Source organism: Pleurodeles waltl, chromosome 11 (assembly GCF_031143425.1).
Source record: "Pleurodeles waltl isolate 20211129_DDA chromosome 11, aPleWal1.hap1.20221129, whole genome shotgun sequence".
NCBI lineage: Eukaryota > Metazoa > Chordata > Amphibia > Caudata > Salamandridae > Pleurodeles > Pleurodeles waltl.
In genome coordinates, this window is record NC_090450.1 from 13,606,489 (window position 1) to 13,625,447 (window position 18,959).

Sequence of the window (18,959 nt, forward strand, 5' to 3'; positions counted from 1 at the left end):
CCTTGCACTAAGTCATCATGGCATTAAACTACCTTGCACTAAAGTAGCTTTGGTTGAAACCACTCTTACAATACATGGCATTTGGTTCACACAATCCTTGCATTTAACCGTATTTGCAAAACACCATCTTCGTATTACAATATCTTTAATTCAGCACATCCTTACACTCCACCATCGTTGCATTATACCTTCCTTGCACTGCACAACCCTTGCTTTACACTACCCATACACTCCAGCTTTGCAAAATACAATGTACGTACCACACACCCTTGCTCCATATAATTCTTGCACAGTGTTAGCCTTGATGTGCACCATTATTGTACTGCAATGTACTTGCACCACACCATCTTGCACAACAGTACCTTGCGTCACACCATTTTTGCACTGTGGGACAATGTTTACTACCACAATCCCACACCAGCATCCTCGCTCACACAGTCACACTTTTTACCACTAGAGTGTGCTTGCTTCACACCAATCTCACACTGGAGAGTATCATTGCACTATGGTATCACTTCTAGATGCTGTAACCTCACATCAGCATCCTGCTTCACACTTTCATACAACTGGAGTGTGCTTGCATCACACCAGTCGTACACTTGAGAGCATCTTTGCACTGTGACGTCACTTGATACTGCAACCCCTCACCAGTATCCTGCTTCATACTTTCACACTTTCCTAGCACTGGAGTTTTCTTCCTTCACACCAGTCTCACACGGGACAGTATCTTTGCACTGTACTGACACTTCATGGTACCGTAATCCAAACCAGCAGCCTTGCTTCACACCTTCACACCTTCTTAGCACTAGAGTGTGCTTGCTTCACACCATCACAGTTTCTTAGCACTAGAGTGTGCCTGCGTCACACCATCAGAGCTTCTTAACACTAGAGTGTGCTTGCTTCACACATTCACACGTTCATACCACTAAAGTGTGCTTATTTCACACCAGTCTTCCACTTGAGATCATCCTTGCACTGTGCCATCACTACTTCATACTGTAATCTCACACCAGCACCCTTGCTTCACACCTTCACACTGTCTTAGTACTAGTGTGCTTGCTTCACACTGTTTTAGCACTAGTGTGCTTGCTTCACACTGTCTCACACTGGAGATTATCTTTGCACTGTGCCAACTCTTTTTGATACTGTAAACCCACACCAGCGTCCTTGCTTCACACCTTCATACTTTCCTAGTACTAGAGTGTGCTTGCTTCACACCTTTACCCCTTCTTAGCAGTAAAGTGTGATTGTTTCACACCTTCACACTTTTGAAGCACTAGAGTGTGCTTCCTTCATACCAGTCTTACACTGAAGAGTATCTTTGCACTGTGCCACCACTTCTTAATAGTGTAATCCCACACCAGCATCCTTACTTCACACCTTCACGTTTTCTTAACACTAGAGTGTGCTTCCTTCACATCTTCACACTTTGCTAGTACTAGAGTGTGCTTGCTTCACACCTTTACACCTTCCTAGCACTAAAGTGTGTTTGCTTCATGCCTTCACACTTTCCTATCACTAAAGTGTGCTCACTGCACACCTTCAAACACCTTCTTAGCACTAGAGTGTGCTTGCTTCACACCTTCACACTTTCTTAGCACTAGAGTGTGCTTGTTTCACACATTCACACCTTCTTAAAACTAGCTTGTGCTTGCTTCACACTTTCACACTTTCCTAGCACTAGAGTGTGCTTGCTTCACACCTTCACACGTTCTCAGCACTAGAGTGTGCTCCCTTCACACCTTCACATGTTCTCAGCACTATAGTGTGATTCCTTCACATCTTCACATGTTCTCAGCACTATAGTGTGCTTGTTTCAACCAGTCTCTCACTTGAGAGCATCTTTGCATTGTGTCACCACTACTTCATACGGTAATCTCACACCAGCATCCTTGCTTCACACCATCACACTTTGTTAGCACTAGAGTGTACTTGCTTCAAACCATCACACTTTCTTAGCACTAGAGTGTGTTTGCTTCAAACCATTCTCATAGTTGAAAGCATCTTTGCACTACTTCATCCCTTCTCCATACTGTAATTTCACACCAGCATCTGTGCTTTACACCTTCACACTTTGTTAGCAATAGTGGGCTTGCTTCACACCTTCACACTTTCTTAGCACTAGTGTGCTTGATTCGCACTTCACGTTTTCTTAGTGCTATAGTGTGCTACCTTCACACTTTGTTAGCAGAACAGTGTGCTTCCTTCGCACCTTCACACTTTCTTAGCACTAGAGTGTGCTTGCTTCACACCGTCACACTTTGATAGCAGAACAGTGTGCTTCCTTCACACTTTCTTAGCAGAACAGTGTGCTTTCTTCACACCTTCACACTTTATTAGCACTAGAATGTGCTACCTTCACACTTCCTCACCACTAGTGTGTGCTTGCTTTACACTTTCACGTTTTGTTAGCATTATTGTGTGCTTGCTTCATGCCTTCATGCTTTCTTACCACCAGTGTACTTGTTTCACACCTTCAACTTTCTTATCACTGAAGTGTGCTTGCTTCTCACCTTCACAGTTTTTCAGAACTAGGCTGTGATTGCTTCACACTTTCTTAGCACTAGAGTGTGCTTCCTTCACACCTTCACACTTTCTTAGCACTAGAGTGTACTTGCTTCACAACAGTCTCACACTAGAGAGCATACTTGCACTGTGCCATCACTACTTTACACTATACACTGTAATATCCTGTCTTCACACCACACAACTCCTTTGCACTTTTGTTTCACATCATCTTTTCGTTCATGTTTTTTTCGGCCAAAAGCATAAGATATCCCACCAAATAATACCGAAAACTGCAACATCCTAAAAATGTACGGTTAGCAAAGCACCGACGAAGAACAGACTCTCTTGAAATAAGATGAAATAAATACAAAAATACAATTATGACGATATCCATAAGCCTCAAACGAGGAGGCACCGGCTCGTTATCTCTCATAAAGAACATGAGCCTGGCCCACACCGTCACTGACAGCAGCTCTAACAAAGTGTCCAGACAGCGAGACAAGAGCCTGTCTGCCTCACCCCCGCCCCTCCCTCTCTTGAGCAGAGGGGTCCTTTCAGGACAGCGTCCTCCATCTTCGCTGCAATGCGTCTTGTGGGGGACGATGTGTTCTCTCTACACCGCCCCCAACCCTTCCCCCCAACCACCGCCATCCTTCTAACCCCCCCCCCCCACCCCCGCCCATAGTTCCTGAGCCACGAGACTGTCACACACGCACTGATAACATGAACCCCTTCGCGAGCCCCCTTGTGCGTCAGTAACACGGACAGGATGGGGGGCACACTAGACTGGCACGGCGCCTGGCACAATATCAGCACGGGGACCGTGTGCCATGCTTTCTAGGACATATCCCACAGACAGACCATGCCCTTGCCCCCTGCGATGAGTATCCCTCCGCGGCGGGGCATTCAAGTGACAATGTGCACGCAGGGATGAGGCATCACAAATGCACTGGTGTAGTAACACACAACACGAGCGTCCATGGAGGGGTGCAAGACAACACCCCAGGGGCCACTTACTGAGGGGGGCTCCGACACTCACTAGGAATGGATGTGAACTCACAGGGTGTACACCTATACCGTGTACACAAAGAGGCGCTGCGCTGTGTGTGACCACACAGCTTGCACTCCGGAAACTTGGAAGTTACTCGGACAGTTTAGGGCAGTCTCGACCAGGAAGCACAGGCTCTCTCACCAGGCAGCGTCTCACACCTGGGACCACGGTCTTATCCTAGGCACCGTCACGTCAGATTGAGTGTGAAACCCACAACCTGAAGGGCAGCCTCGCACTTCACCTGCGACTTTCACACACCAGAGCAGAGACAGGCTCCCGCCTTGTAACACAGATGCACTCTCATAAGATGCGAGGCTCACACCTTGTTACACAGACACGCTCATCAGATGGGAGTCTCACACCTTGTAACACAGACACGCTCATCAGATGGGAGTCTCACACATTAGAGCACTGGCACATCCATCAGCTCCGAGTCTCACCTCTTGTAACACAGACACGCTCATCAGATGGGAGTCTCACACCTTGTAGCACAGACACGCTCATCAGATGGGAGTCTCACACCTTGTAGCACAGACACGCTCATCAGATGGGAGTCTCACACCTTGTAACACAGACACGCTCATCAGATGGGAGTCTCACACCTTGTAGCACAGACACGCTCGTCAGTTGAGAGTCTCACACACTGGAACACAGACACATATATCGGATCGAGTCTCGCTCATCGCAGCACTGACAGTGCCACACACGATATACGTCTCATGCAATGGAGCACTGACAGTGACACTCTCGTAAGACACAAGCCATGCACATTGCAGCCATGACCGTGAGGCACTCATATGACCCAAGTCTCACACACTGGAGCACTGGCACGTCCATTAGATCCGAATCCCACGCTTTGCATCACACACACTCATCACGCGTGAATGTCACGATTGCGAGACGAACTGGTTAGATCAGCGTCTCCTGCATGGAGTTCAGCCCCACTCGTCCGACTCGGGGCTCACTATTGGAGCCCGGATCACTTTTGGGCCCGGTCATTTATCATAGCCTGACAGACAGACAACAACATATTCCGCTGAAACATTACCTTCATAGTCGTAATCCCTCAATTATAAATTATATGACCCGACGACCCATTGGGAAGGCCTTAGCTCATGCCTCTCTAATCCTTCAACAAAATAAATGAAATACAATGTAAACGAGACACGCCGGCCAGAGTCCCATGCCTTCAGTCCTTTCCCGGCAGCGCCGGGTTCCAGTTGCGAGGAGTCACGGGCTGGCCAGTTTGCCAGCGCCGGAATCCGGGCACCAGTCCTGTGTGGATGCGCCTGTGGGGGTGATGGTGGGTGCCGGGAGGACTCCTTCCAGGAACGAAAACAAGCCATGGGCGATCCTGTAGAAAGGGGAGCACGAAGTACCCTTCCCGGGGGCAGAGCGGCAGGCGGGTGGCGCTCCGGTCCCCCGATCACAAACACGGGCGCATGGATTCAGGCTCGGGAACACTGGAGCACCCCGGTACATGGATGCCGATTCCTGGAAGTCAGGGGAGGGAGGAGGGAGCGGGGTAGACGCGTGTGAACACAAAGGGAAAGTGCTTCTGGGAATCGCCCCTCCCCCATCCCGGCACTCCCTCTAGGACACCAAGTGCTTCCAAAGTGGACAAAAGTGGCCTCTGGAGTCGCTTTTAGGCGAGCAAAAAATACAAAATAATGCCAGGGATTGCCAGTGTGCCGGCTGTGTGGGGTCCGCTCCTGCCTCCCTGTTCCCGGCTCCTGCCCTGGGTAGACGGGGGTGTCGTGGGAGAGGTTCGCGCTCTGCTCTCGGAGTGGGGATCAGACCCTCTTGGTCTGCCATCATCCTTACCCCTTCAATTGGCCCGGTATACCCGGGGCCGCTGCAATTATGCAGCCGGAGAGGACCAAATTATGCTGCAGGCTTGACTATACTATGCGACAAGAAAAGGGCACGTATGCTACGTAATGCAGCATATTTTCTGACGGTATTACTTTTCTGTTTTATATTTACACTTGTAAACACCGTCTGAGCATTGGTTGCACCTCATTAGCAGCGGTTTTACAGCCAAACATAGCAATAAGCAACCGAAAGGTGATCAGTCAACTTTTGCCAGGATACTTCCACGCATTGCAAGATGTTTTTAGTATCTTTTGATCTATTTGAGCAAGAAAGAATATATTTTTTTTTAATCTGCCGGATATGGAGCAAAAGATGGATTTTGTGACAAATGCGACGGATCCATAATTAGGCAAACAACGCTGCAGCCGCACAGTCGCATCATTCCAGTGGCCCGGGCTAGGCCCCCTCTGTCGGCTCTCAGGATGTGCTGCCCATTCCTAGCCCGAGATATTACACTGTCACTCAGTTTATTTAGTTGTAGAGTACGACCACCTTACAAACAGCGCTCACAAACAGCGCTATATAAAACTGATCTTCATTAACTGGCTGCACACAAGTTTATTTCAGTGAGCTTTGCATTCCTGCGGAGAAGGCGCCACGGGGCTTCAGAGAAGCTTCCATGGACACAGTGTACACAAGAGATGCAATGATGAAATGGCACCACATGTTGTGAAAGACAAGTAGTGAGCGGGACACACAGTCAGTTTGTAATGTCAGTGCATCAACAATCCAAGAGCAGTGCACTTGCTTTTTACCTGCCGCCTCTGTTCTCCATTTGCAGCAAATGTCCCCACTTTTAATATCTTTGTTCCCACTTCTCGATGAACTGCTTCCTATTTACAGGTTCTAAGACCTCTTTGAAAAGTTCCTTCCCAGATGAACATGAGATTAGGTGGCCAGGTTGTGCTCTATCAGTTGTCTCTGCTACCCCTGAGCGAGCTCTGCACCCACTGTGCAGGCTTTGCTTCCCACGTGTACAGGCTCTGCTCCCCATGTGTACAGGCTCCGCTCCCCATGTGCTGCCTCTGCTCCCCAGTGGTGCTGTCCCATGTGCTGACTCTGCTCCCAATGTACAGGCTCTGTTCCATATGTGCCCAGCCTCTGCTCCTCATGTTCTGTTTCTGCTCCCAATGATGCTCTCCTATGTGGTAGTTCTGCACCCCGAGTGCAGGCTCTGCCACTCCTGCTCAAGCTCTGCACCCACGTGTACAGGCTCTGCTCCCCACATGTACAGGCTCCGCTCCCCATGTGCTGCCTCTGCTCCCCAGTGGTGCTGTCCCATGTGCTGACTTTGCTCCCAATGTACAGGCTCTGTTCTATATGTGCCCAGCCTCTGCTCCTCATGTTCTGTTTCTGCTTCCCAATGATGCTCTCCTATGTGGTGGTTCTGCACCCCGAGTGCAGGCTCTGCCACTCCTGCTCAAGCTCTGCACCCACATGTACAGGCTCTGCTCCCCACATGTACACGCTCCGCTCTCCATGTGCTGCCTCTGTTCCCCAGTGGTGCTGTCCCATGTTCTGACCCTGCTCCCAATGTGCAGGCTCTGTTCCGTATGTGCCCAGCCTCTGCTCCTCATGTTCTGCTTCTGCTCCCCAATGATGCTCTCCCATGTGGTTGTTCTGCACCCAGAGTGCAGTCTCTGCCACCCCTGCGCGAGCTCTGCACCCACTGTGGAGGCTCTGCTTCCCACGTGTACAGGCTCTGCTCCCCATGTGCGGCCTCTGCTCCCTATTAGTACAGGCACTGCCTCCTCTGTGCACGCTCTACTCCCCAAGTGTACAGCCTATGTTCCCTATGTGCAGGCTCTGCTCCCTACATGTACAGGCTCTACTCCCCATGTGAACAGGCTCTGCTCCCTCGGTGTAGATGCTCTGCTTCCAATGTGCTGCCTCTGCTTCCCAATGGTGCTCTCTCATGTGCTTCCTCTGCTCCCCAATGGCGCTCTCCCATCTACTGGCTCTGCTCCCTACGTGTACAGGCTCTACTGCCCATGTGCTGGCTCTGCTCCAGAGTGCAGGCTGTGTCCCCTATGTGCAGGCTCTGTTCCTCAGGTGCAGGCTCTGCTCCTAATGTGCAGTCTTTGTTCCCCAGGTGCAGGCTCTGCTGTCAATGTGCAACCTTTGTTCCCTAGGTGCAGGTTCTGCTGTCAATGTGCAGCTTTTGTTTCCTAGGTGCCGACTCTGCTCCTTAAGTGCAAGCTCTGCTCTCAATGTGCAGCCTCTGCTCCCGATGTGCAGGCTCTGTTCCCAGGTGCAGACTCTGCTCCCGATGTGCAGGCTTTGTTCCCAGGTGCAGACTCTGCTCCCGATGTGCAGGCTCTGTTCCTTAGGTGAAGCTTCTGATCGCAATGTGCAGGCTCCTTTGGGCAGGCTCTGCTCCCAATGTGCATGCCCTGTTCCTTAGGTGCTGGCTGCATTCCAAATGTGCAGGTTCCGTTCCCTAGGTGAAGACTTTATTCCCGCTGTGAGGCTGTGCTCCGTAGGTGACGTCTCTGCTCTCCGTATGCAGGCTCTGTGTACGTTCCCTGTGTGCAGGCTCTGCTCCCAATGTGTAGGCTCTGCTTCCCAACGTGTAGGCTCTGCTTCCCAACATGCAGGGTCTTTTCTCTGGGTGCTTGGGTCTGCTTCCTAAATGAAACATGTGACTCCTGTGTTCTGCCTCTACTCTCCCATTCATGGTCTATGGCACCTACATGGATTTTTCTCTCATTGTATGCATGTTTTACTGCCCGGATCTCTACACACCTTCTTGTGGGCTTTAGTCGCTATCAGCAGACGGGAACACCCAGAAGCAGACTCTGATATACAATTTGCAGACTCAAGGCCTGATTTAGATTCTGGCGAACAGGTCACAAATGAGCGGTTACTCTGCTGTATTATGATTTCCATAGGATAAAATGGAATTGTAATATGGCTGTATTGCTCCCTATGTGACACATGCATCCCATATGTAGGCTCTGCTCCCCCGCGTACAGGCATGTGTGGAGCTTGGGTCTTCCATACGCAGGCCCTATGCCTCATATGCCATCATTCACAGATACTGCTTCTATGTGCATGCAGATGCTGTGTTTGTATGAGCTGTTATGTACCCCATGTCCAGGCTCTTAACACCCTTCACATATCCTGATGTCATGTGTCCCTGCTCTTTGTTGCATTTGAGGGCTTTGCTCCACCCATTTGTCACATTGCACGACCTCTGCTCCCTAGACTGGGTCTATTTCTCCCACAAGTCATGTTCCACATGAGCAGGCTCTGTTTTCATATGAGCAAACTCTATACCTCATGTCTGGGATCTGAACCCCATGCACTTGGCCTGGTCTATTGTCTCCCACCTCGTTCTTCAATTTGAGGGCTCTGCTCTCCTATGTGTCAAAATGTACAGAGTCTATTTTCTAGGTTGTGTGTTTTGCTCCTATGCATCATGTTTCCCATGTGCAGGCTCTGAACCCCATGCACATGTCCTGGACTCTCATGTGCAAGCTCTGTAGTTCCATCTAAGGACTCTGCTCCCCATGTGTCACCATGCAAAGCTTCTGCTCCCTTGGTTGTGTGTTTTGCTCCTATGCATCATGTTCCCATTTGCAGGCTCTGAGCCCCATCCACATGTCCTGGTCTTTCATGTGCGAGCTCTATGTTTCCATCTAAGGACTCTGCTCCTCATGTGTCACCATGCAGAGGCTCTGCTCTCTTGGTTCTGTTTTTGCTCCTATGCATCATATTCCCCATGTGCAGGCTCTGTCTTCATCTGAGCAGTTCTGTAGCCCATGTTCAGGCTCTGAACCCCATGCATATGTCCTAGTTTCGCATGTACAAGCTCTGTCGTTCCATCTGAGGACTCTGTTCCTCATGTGTCACCATCCACAGCTTCTGCTGCCTTTGTTGTGTGTTTGCTACTATGCATCATGTTCCACATGTGTATGCTCTGTCTAACATATGAGCAGGTTCAGTACCGCAAGTCCAGGCTTTGAACCCCATGCTTGTGTCCTGGTCTTTCATGTGCAAGCTTTGTCGTTCCAATTCAATACTGTCTTCCACATGTCTAGCTAGCTGTTCTTCGCCTAGGCCAGCACTTTGTTCTTACACAAGGCATTTCTTTCACTCTGTGCTTTTTTCAAGGCTGCAGTAAGATAGGTTGCCGGCAAAGTGGTACACTTTGTCTCTAATGTTTACATAAACATACACTCTCTTATGTAGGGATCCTTTCTTGGAACATCAGCTGTTTTACTATAAAAACACTACTTTGACCGATGTATATTAGAGGGAGATTCCAGCCAGATGACCACGACTGTATGCTGATTGCTGAGAGCTTTGTTGCAGCTGCTTATGTAGACTACTGGCCTCTTGCCCAGGTATGAGGGATGATGTCTTACCAGAGAAACCTGGAGGGCAGAATTAGAGCTTAACATGCTGTGCTCTAACATAGTCTAGGTAGGACCTATTCTAAAAAACTGTAGTGACAATATGTTAGCGTTATATTTGTGTTTTACTCTCCTTGTCAAAATTGTAATCATGTCATGCTTCATCATCCTTGTTATTGCAATACATGCTTTATTATCTAGGACGCAGTTACTTAAATAAACCTTATTGAACTATACTCTGCATTTGATTGTCCTTGCATATATGAGACTAATGTAATTGCGAGAAATGGATGAGATCTGAGTGACCACGATTTCCCTGAGCAGTCATTTGTGTCATGCTCCCTGTTGCCCAATCATCCCTGCTCTTGGGTAGAGATAAGGCACTACTAGTTAGCCGGGACAAAACCCAGATTAGGCCGACAGGTGTCACCTGGTATGGGATCAGACTAAGCCCCCCGCAACACAACTGATTCTGCAGCCCGAATCCAGTAGTCACATTAAGATAATGAGAACCTATGCGACAGGGTGTGGCAATCAAGCTCACAAAGTCACAGTGATAGTGAAGCGTCAAAGCCTCACTTAAGGATTAAGTGTAGCAAATGAGCCACGCCCATTCATCAGTAGAATGGTAATGGTGTAGAATGTGCCCAGTGGTGCATCTTGAAGAGCACTGCTGTAAAAATATTACTAAAGCATGGTGTGGTTGGCCATTGTCATTGACGGCACATTTGTCATTGAAATACCCATTAAATTTGCACAGACTTTTGATTTTACTGATCACACTATACAGGGCATTAGTGATAATGTAAGAAAAATGTGTTCCAGAAAATATTTCAGCATCAGTAAGTAAGGTGTCTCGATTTGTTTTGGTAGTATTGAAATCTTTATTCCCATCACTCTTCAAAATAAAAAATGTGCCTCATTTGTACTTCACTTGCTGCTGATACATTTTGAAATAGCTGTGGTTTGTTTAAAGGCATTTAAATGTTGTACCTAGGATAAATGGCACCCTGTTGCCTTCCCTTCTACTCCTCTGCACCCCAGCACAATTGTTGCATAGCTCACTTTACAAACTCCACCCACTTTGCAGCCAGAGAAAGGAAAGTAAACATCAATATCCCTTTTACAAGTATAACTAGCAATTTGTCAGAATACATACTGTAATGTTTGACCCCTGTCTTTGAACCATTGCAAATATGACAAGGTAGAAAGAAAATGTAAAGACATCATTAGTGTTCACCCATTTTCTGAACTCCAGCGTGGTTATTTAGTGGGGTGTTGCAACACCACCCCACAGTTCCCCCCACACACACACACAATTCCTGCACCTATGTGGAAGGGCTCTGAACCCCATATATGTGCCCTGTTCAGTGGTGTAACAGTAGCCCACACAATACCCGAGGTACAAGGGGGGAGCTGAGCTCCAGCGGTGCCCCCTTCTGGCACTCCGCACAGATGGTAGGCCCTTGGCCTGACTGGATCCGGAGAATGGGCCCCCCATTTGCATTCTGCAGTGGGGTCCCCTCAAGTTTTGTTACACTAGTGTCACACTTTAATGATCTATTTGAGGCCTCTGCTCCTCATATGTCCTGGTGCACTGACTCAGCTCTTCAGGTCGGGTTCTATCCTGTATGCCAGTAGCTCTGATCCGGGTGGGAAACTGTTGATTGTTTAAGCAAATAACTTTATTTTAGGTTCCTCTCGCCCGATATTGCCTCTGCTGCAATAGAAGCCCGTGAGGTAAACACATTCCCACATGTGCTAAGCATCCCCTCCCAGGCTGCTGTCTCCCCATAGCGGGCAAAGCTCCCCCACCATGCGCTGGCTCTATTCTTCCTGCGCAAGCTCTTCCTTCCGTCCCCATTGGTCAGCACAGCCTGTGCGTCAAGAGCCCGAAGAAGACCCCGCCCCGTCCCCCGCAGCCGACAACGTCACCGCATAACTAATGAGTTCTCAGAATTTCTGGGCTGGCGTTCCAAGCGAAGGACCCACGTCACAATCCGCCCTCCCACGTGACCTGCGGAGCCGGGCAGTACCAACTGCGCGGGGGAGACTGCCGAAACATGGCCCCAATAATACCAGATTTTATAGTAAATATAAAAACGTTTGATGGTATTTAACGGACTGCCATACAGGGGTCGTCGGCGCCCACCGGGGCCGTAGGTGTGAGGGGGTCGGCGGGGCCCGGGGAAGCGGCGGGGTCCCGGGCGCTGACAGACGTGCCTCCCCCGCCCGCTCACGGTGGTAGGGTCCGGAGCTCAAATTCCGAGAATTTGTCGGAGGGGATTCTTAGAACTGGGGTTCTTAGAAGTGGTGATGCGGGATTCTAGGAAAGCCGAGCAGGTGACTCTTCCAGCCTTTTATACCATCTGCACGCTTTTTTTTTTAACAAAGGCCCTGATTGCGATGTTTTGGCGCGAAGTCCGGTGGTTTGTTCCTGCTGCCGGCCCGGGCTGTCTGGGGCTGGCATGCCGGGTCGGGCGGGGGCTGTGTCAGGCAGTCGGGCAGAGAGGGGTGGCTGCTCGGGTTCTAGCGGGGGTTCCCGGTTGATGAACACCCCGTACCCTGGGTCAGTGCCTGCTCCTCTCTGCTCCTGCCTGTGCCCTCCCCGCCTGGTGCCTGCGTGTACCAGAGCATCGGACGGGGGAGGTGTCCTCCTGCCCGCCTGTGTCTGAATGTTTTCCATGATTCTGGAAGCGTTCGAGCTGCCGCGGGGCCATGTCAGGGCTCCGTGCACACAGGGGGTTCTCACCCACGCTCGGTATATGCCATCTGACAGGCTGCCTGTGTTAGGGCTCTGCCTGTGCCCGGTGCATGTGTTCCGACATGGGGGAGGGGGGATTGCTCGATGCCTGTTACGGCTCGGCCTATGCCTGGTGCATGTCATCCGACAGGAGGTGGTTTGTCGCTGCCCGTGGTACGGCTCTGCCTATGCCTAGGGCATGTCATCCCGAAGGAGGGGATTTCTCGCTGCCCTTGTTAGGGCTCTGTCTATGCCTAGAGCATGTCATCCCGCAGGAGGGGATTTCCCGCTCCCTGCGTTAGGGCTCTGTCTATGCCTGGTGCATGTCATCAGACAGGAGAGGATTTCTCGCTGCCTGCGTTAGTGATCGGTCTGTGCCTGGTGCATGTGATCTGACAGGAGGTGGTTTGTCGCTGCCTTAGGACTAAGTCCACGCCGGGAATTCTGTTTCTTATTACCGGTGCCGGCGTATTTGCTCCCAGGACAGCGTATGATCTGACATGGGGCTGCTGCGCTCGGTCTCTGGCTTGTGGGTTTGCATGAGCTGTGACTGCCATGGGTGACCTGTTGCTGCCGGCGCCCGGGCTCTGTCTGTGTCTGGTTCATGTGTGTGACATGGGGAGTTTGTTGCTGCCTGGGTTAGTGTTCAGTCTCTGCCCGGTGCATGTGATGTGAAATGACCGATTTGTCGCTGCCGGGGTTCGCTCTGTGTCTGATGCATATGTGACATGGGGATTTGTTGCTGCCTTGGTTAAGGCTGAGTCTATGCCCGGTGCATGTGTTGTGACACGGGTGACTTGTCCATGCCCGGTGCATGTGATCTGACAGCAGTTGGCTTGTCACTCGGCGCCGGGGTTCTGTCACTTGTTACCGGTTACTGTCTGTGCTCTGTCGGCGGTCACTTCTTCCCTGTCTATGAAAGTTGTGCTTTCCTACTGATGTCTGGGGCTTGATGCAGTCTGTCTTGTTTCAAAGCCGTGCTTTGCTGCTCCTTCTGCGGCTCACGCCGCTTTGCACTTTACTGCTGGGGAGTCTGGCGTCTTGGTGTCGGTGTATGGTGCCTGAATCTCTGCCAGTGGTTACCGCTGGAGGGAGGCTGTTACTGCTGTGTGGAGGAGAGCTCTTGCTGCTGCTGTCAAGGGGTTGCTTCTGGGTCTTTCCTTGATCCGGCACTAAGGCAGGGAGTTAATGCCCGGGGTGGTTGGTGTCACCGGGTGAAGGCTATGCTCTCGCCGTCGGGTGCCGCACGCTGGGGGGGTGTTCAGTCTGGTGTTTTCGGTCTGCGGGTGCTTGAATCCGGCGCTCTCTGCTCGTACAACATGGGGAGGTTGCTGGCGGTTCTCCGTGGAGTAGGCGCCCGTGTGAAGCGCCTATCTGTGCCTCCGGTGACCCTGACCGTCGGGTGTCCCGTGTGTGGTGCCGGGCTGTGCCTCGGGTGTCCCGTGTGTAGTGCCAGCCTGTGCTCGCCTGGCACGGCTCTTGTAAGCAGACCCACTGGCGTGTGTACGTTTTGTTGGGGCGGCTCGGGGCTTGCTTGCTACTCTTGGGCCAGAGCTGTCACCGGGGCCTGCGCCTCTGTCCAGCAGCGCCCGGGGGGGGGGGAGGGCGGGGAGATCCCTGCTTTCAGGATCCTAGACAGGAGCAAGGCAAGGCGCAGCGCGAGCCTGCCACCAGAGTCCCTTTGCGGGGCTCACCCTGCCCGGGCAGCCTGGCAGACTGTAGGTCCTGCTTATCTCTTCTGCATAACGATAGATCAGTGCAGTGTTTTTTTAGCGTTTGGGATGCGGATTGAACGCAGGTACCCGGGCATCGGGGAACAGTTCACGTGTTGTCTGTGCTAACCAGACTCGGCATTGGTTGTTTCCTGGACTGTGCCAGGTTGCAGTGGCCACCTCTGGGCACCCTTCTGATTCGGCTGTGACCTCTATCCCCGCTCCCCCCTGTCTGTACGTGTGCTCTGGGTTTCCACCTTGGCGACCCTGCTCCCCGCTGCATCTCCAATGCCCTTGGCCGGGGGCATGTCGCCTCTTCGCGTCTGGCGAGGAAATTAACATAACTAGTAAATACAATGCAAAGTATGTGATTTCTGATGCACTAAAATGTTTGACGTGAGTTACCTGTTTGTGAACATTACGTCTCTGTTTTTATTTCGAACTTGTATTGGTGTTTTCGTAATCATGTTAACATTTGAACCAAGCTTCCTTTTATCTGCATGATTAATAAAAACCATTGTAGTTGGGTACTGAAAAGAAGCCTAGCCATGCGTTAATTACACGAAGAAGTGAAATTCCGGGGGTGGGGTACCTTCCCGCAGAAATGTACGGGGTTTCATGGTCACTTTGATTGGCAGGAGGGGAGCGCGCCTGTAAAATCAGCAGACGGAAGTCTTTCACAGCAGACAGACATGGCGCAGGAGGTGGGGGGAGGGGGCTCAGTCTCTGCTGTGTTTATAGGCTGCCGGCAATGGGCCAGGCACAACTCTTTAATTCGGAAACATGCCCCAAGATTAAGGAGTACTCTTCCTCCCTCCGAACCCTTGGCATGTCGGTCGGATATACAAACACAATCTCTCCCATACATGAGGATGATGTTCGAGTGCTTCCAGTACTTGATCGCTGTCTGCTATAAACGTGTATATTCTGTAAGCAGTTGTGACCACCGTCCCTGACGGGGATAAATGAGGCGAGGTAGTGTGCAGGGCTGGGGCGGGACCCGCAGTCTGGCTTTGGGGAGTGTTTGTTGACCATTCCCGAGTACGCGAACACTAGCCCAGCATCAGACACCTGACCATCAGGAGAAGGGGCGGCCGAGCAGCCGGTCCACTGGGGCCCGTACAGAATCAATGCGGGTGGTTTTCGGGGGTCTCCGTGGTCTCCAAAGTGCCCCTCCCTCTCGGTATTTACGAGCTCGAAGGCTTGGCCCTGTTACAGGGGCTCGTAAGATGCGGCTTCCATGGACTCCGGCCACATGCTATTCTTGGGGGAGGCGGGGGGGGGACTCAGAGGGAATGCCCAAAGGAAACAGGGTGAAACGTGTTTCATTTAAATAACACATCTCCACACCGAAGGGAGGGTGTTCACCCGTCACTGCAGACCGGAGAAATGTTCAAATGTTACATTTGTGTTAACGTGTTTTCCTGCGTCTGGCTGCAAGTAAGGGGCGGCGGGTCTAATAATTCACTAGAAACTTAAACTCTTTACATGTAAACTTTGAAGGTGAGGTCCGCGTGCCTTCCTAATGCGGCCACATCCCGGGTTACCGAACAGACTGGTCCCGCTTACGCATCGAAGTTGAGGTCGCTGTCCCTCCTTGGCCAAGGTGCGCCTCTACTCTGCGCCCCCCCTCCCTGAGTGGAAAACGCTGCCAGTCGCAGAGTTGGCTGATAGCGCAAGTACTTCCCAAGAAGATGGAACAACAAACATGCGAGGTTTCTGGCTGGGCGACAGCGCCCCCTACTGGTATCAGAAGAGCCGTGGGGGGGGAGACACAAGTATGTGAGAAATGTCCGTGAGTGTGAGCCAAGCTAGGGCGGGCCAGTGGATGGATGGGGCCAGGAGTGCGGGGAGCAGAGCCCCGCAGAATCCTGGGCACTTCTCTCTCGCCATGCCCAGGCCGCTCTTTACATGGCCCCTACTGCCGCCCCCTAGATGCGGCTAAACCCTCGCACTTTATTTTTTGTCTCGGTGTAAACTGTAGTGCTGCAAGGCTCAGGTTTCCTGTAGCGCTGTTAAATTGTAAAGCCCCCGGGTTCTGCTGAGCAGGCCGTATACTGCAAACCGTAGAAAGCACGCTCGCACCCCCGAAGATTTGTAGCTCCCCTATCGCAGTGCCTCGGCGGTACAAACCTCAGCTGCTACTCATTAACTAAATGGACCTGTCACACGTCTTCTGCGTCACTGGCACCCACTGCTGAGGGTGGCCTCCCCCTGGCCTACCGCAAAACCACCCAGGCATTTCACGTGTCCACAGGAACATGAGCCCACTACGGGGGTTGTCTGCTTCATCCCCTAGAAACCTAGCTGGCTACGCCTTTCATCCTTCTGAGGCGATGGAACCAGGGTTAAAGTCGGGCAATTCAAAGTCCGTAAATTACCATGTCGAGTTGAGTAAAGTCCGCCCAAAAGAGCCCAGTGAGGTGGCAGACTAGGTGGAAATCCTGAACTGACTTTGCCAATCAATCGCAAGTAAATTGTTTTACAAATCCTATTAAGTGTATATTAAACATTTTCCAATAAAGGCGGAACGGTGTCCGACTATTGTTACAAATTTCCCGCTGCTGGTGCAGCATTCAGCGCCGCCGCAGTCAGAAAAATGCAGCAAAACATCGTGCCTTGCTGGGAAGTGACGTCGTTCAAGGCTGTTTTTGTGAATGTTACAAAAAAAACAAAAAAACACGCAGGCTGTCATTGGCAACAACAACCTTTCTGCAGCATCAACGTGCAGTGAAGCGGACGGCGTTTTTCCCGTAGCCCTAGGGCGCCACCCAGCGGCCACATTCGTCTTGTCTCCTTCGGGCCCATTCACAATTTCCCGTTCCTGCTGCAGGACTGGCTCTGCCCTGCAGGATCCGGCATGTCTCCACCTCCCGACCCCTGTGGGTTCTTGGAAAGGCATAAGTAGAGCAGCCACTCCTGTAGCCCTCCTGGCCTCCCGTAAGACCAGTCACATCGACCTAAATCCACACCAAGTGTTACCAACCTTGGCAGGATGATGAACCCGCAAAAATCCGATTACACCGTCATCTGACTCGCGGATCTCGACTGAAAGATGTCGGTGGTTTATCAAATGGACAAGACCGGTTTCAGGCTAGAGTAGTTTATTTGCGCGTTCAAATACGGTTGTATTATGCACATAAACTACAGGCTTCTAAAATAAACCCCGAGGACTTCCAAGTGCTGATCAAGACTTGCAAACTGCCTTGTTTTGAAGCATACCGGCTTTAGCGCACTAGCAAGGAGGTCAGACATTCCCCTGCAGAGTAGAAGGCAGCGCTGCTGCCCCATACTGGGTATTTAAATAACTCTGCGGCCTCGGGTGACAGCGCCTGTCACGCTGATTTAGGGCCCCTGCACATGTTCCGCCTGCCACATGATCTCATATCACCGTTTCAGACTGCACAGAAGGGATTTCCAGAAGGATTTCACCACTTACCTTGCGTATCTGTTAAACCTAATGGCTGGTGAATAAACAGTGCTTCAAAATGGAACTGGCCCGGAGGCTGGCGCTGGACAAGGGTCGTGTGTCCGACGCGCTGTATTCTAGGACTGAGGCCTGCACCTGGATTCCCAAAGGGGGCAGGGGGCAGGACCTAGCGTCTCAAGCTTGAAGGGTTGTGTGTAAATGTGCAAGGCTAGAAGGGAGAGTTAAAAGGGGGCTGTCAGTATAGCACACCTTTTTACAATCAGTCGGTCGGCCGGGCAACTGGGGTTTGAAAGAGCCTGAAATCCGAAATCAGGCTTCAGACGTGGCCACTAGATAACTGCGCTCTAGATCCAAACCCTGTGACTGGTTTCAAATGACCCGAGGCACAACCCTGGAGTTACAGGGGAGGCAGAAGAACACTGGGTTTTAAGAGGTCGAGTCCACGATTAACCCCACCCACTTCGATAAGTTAGTTTAAAAGGGCAAATGCTAGGCTGAATTTAAAGCGCACGATTAAAATCGAACCTTCATGCAAAGAAAGATGTCCCATACTGTAACAACGTCAGCACAGTTGGCTGTCCAGGAGAGCCCAAATGAAGCCAAGCACAGGATGTGCAACGTCAGTTTATAGTTTGATGTCAATCTAAGGGAAAGAACATGCCTAGGGGTGGGGTCTTTCGGGGTTCACAAGATCACCTGTACGCGGCAATCTGCCATTCGCTCCCGCACTAAGGTCTATGTGCAAACCGGTTTAAGCGTCACCTCACGCTGTATGCATATGTGGTATATATCAAAAGGGATGCTCCTTTGCGTGATACTGACATAGTTCTCTTATTGAAAGACCTGTCAATTTTGGATTAATCGCCTTAGGCTTCAGGCTCTGTTCTCGTCTGCCTCCATTATTTTACGTTCTTTGGTGGAACTGCTTTGAGTTTAACTGAGGTTAGTCTTTAATCGCGCGAGCATGACTGTTTCTAAGCGCTATGAAATCTGGCAGATAAAAAGAACCCGGGACACTGTGACCTAGCCTGGATCACATCACTTGGCCACGTGCGTAACTTGATGCAGCATCCAGGTCCGCTGGCCCCACATCTGATCAGTCCCTCGACGTCTAAGCACACCCTTAGTTAGACGGCCCATAAGCAAGCAGAAGAGTCCCTTTACCTACTTTTCCCTCACTTTTTGTCTGTGCTCATGGCAGTGTTTAAAGTCCATGTTACGTTTGTCAGGAACGCCAGTTAATGGACGGGGGCTGGACTATCCATTCAGCAGTTAAGTACAA

At 51.0% G+C, this 18,959-nt stretch overlaps 1 protein-coding gene and 1 long non-coding RNA gene across 4 annotated transcripts in view; one reads left to right on the forward strand and one right to left on the reverse strand.

Annotated features, from left to right (window-relative positions):
• The window catches only part of BCL6 (BCL6 transcription repressor), a 255,112-nt gene that overhangs the window by 211,120 nt on the left and 25,033 nt on the right, over positions 1 to 18,959 (forward strand). For 2 of the 3 annotated variants that reach the window (XM_069212800.1, XM_069212802.1), the window contains exon 1: positions 12,089 to 12,135. The exons of the other annotated variant lie outside the window; for it this stretch is intronic. The gene's annotated coding sequence lies outside the window, so the exon portion shown is untranslated. Of the gene's footprint in view, positions 1 to 12,088; positions 12,136 to 18,959 lie in introns of those variants that run through there. 3 annotated transcript variants of the gene reach the window in all.
• LOC138265234 (uncharacterized) overlaps positions 1 to 18,959 on the reverse strand; it is a 48,999-nt gene that overhangs the window by 29,246 nt on the left and 794 nt on the right. The gene's annotated exons all lie outside the window — the stretch shown is intronic.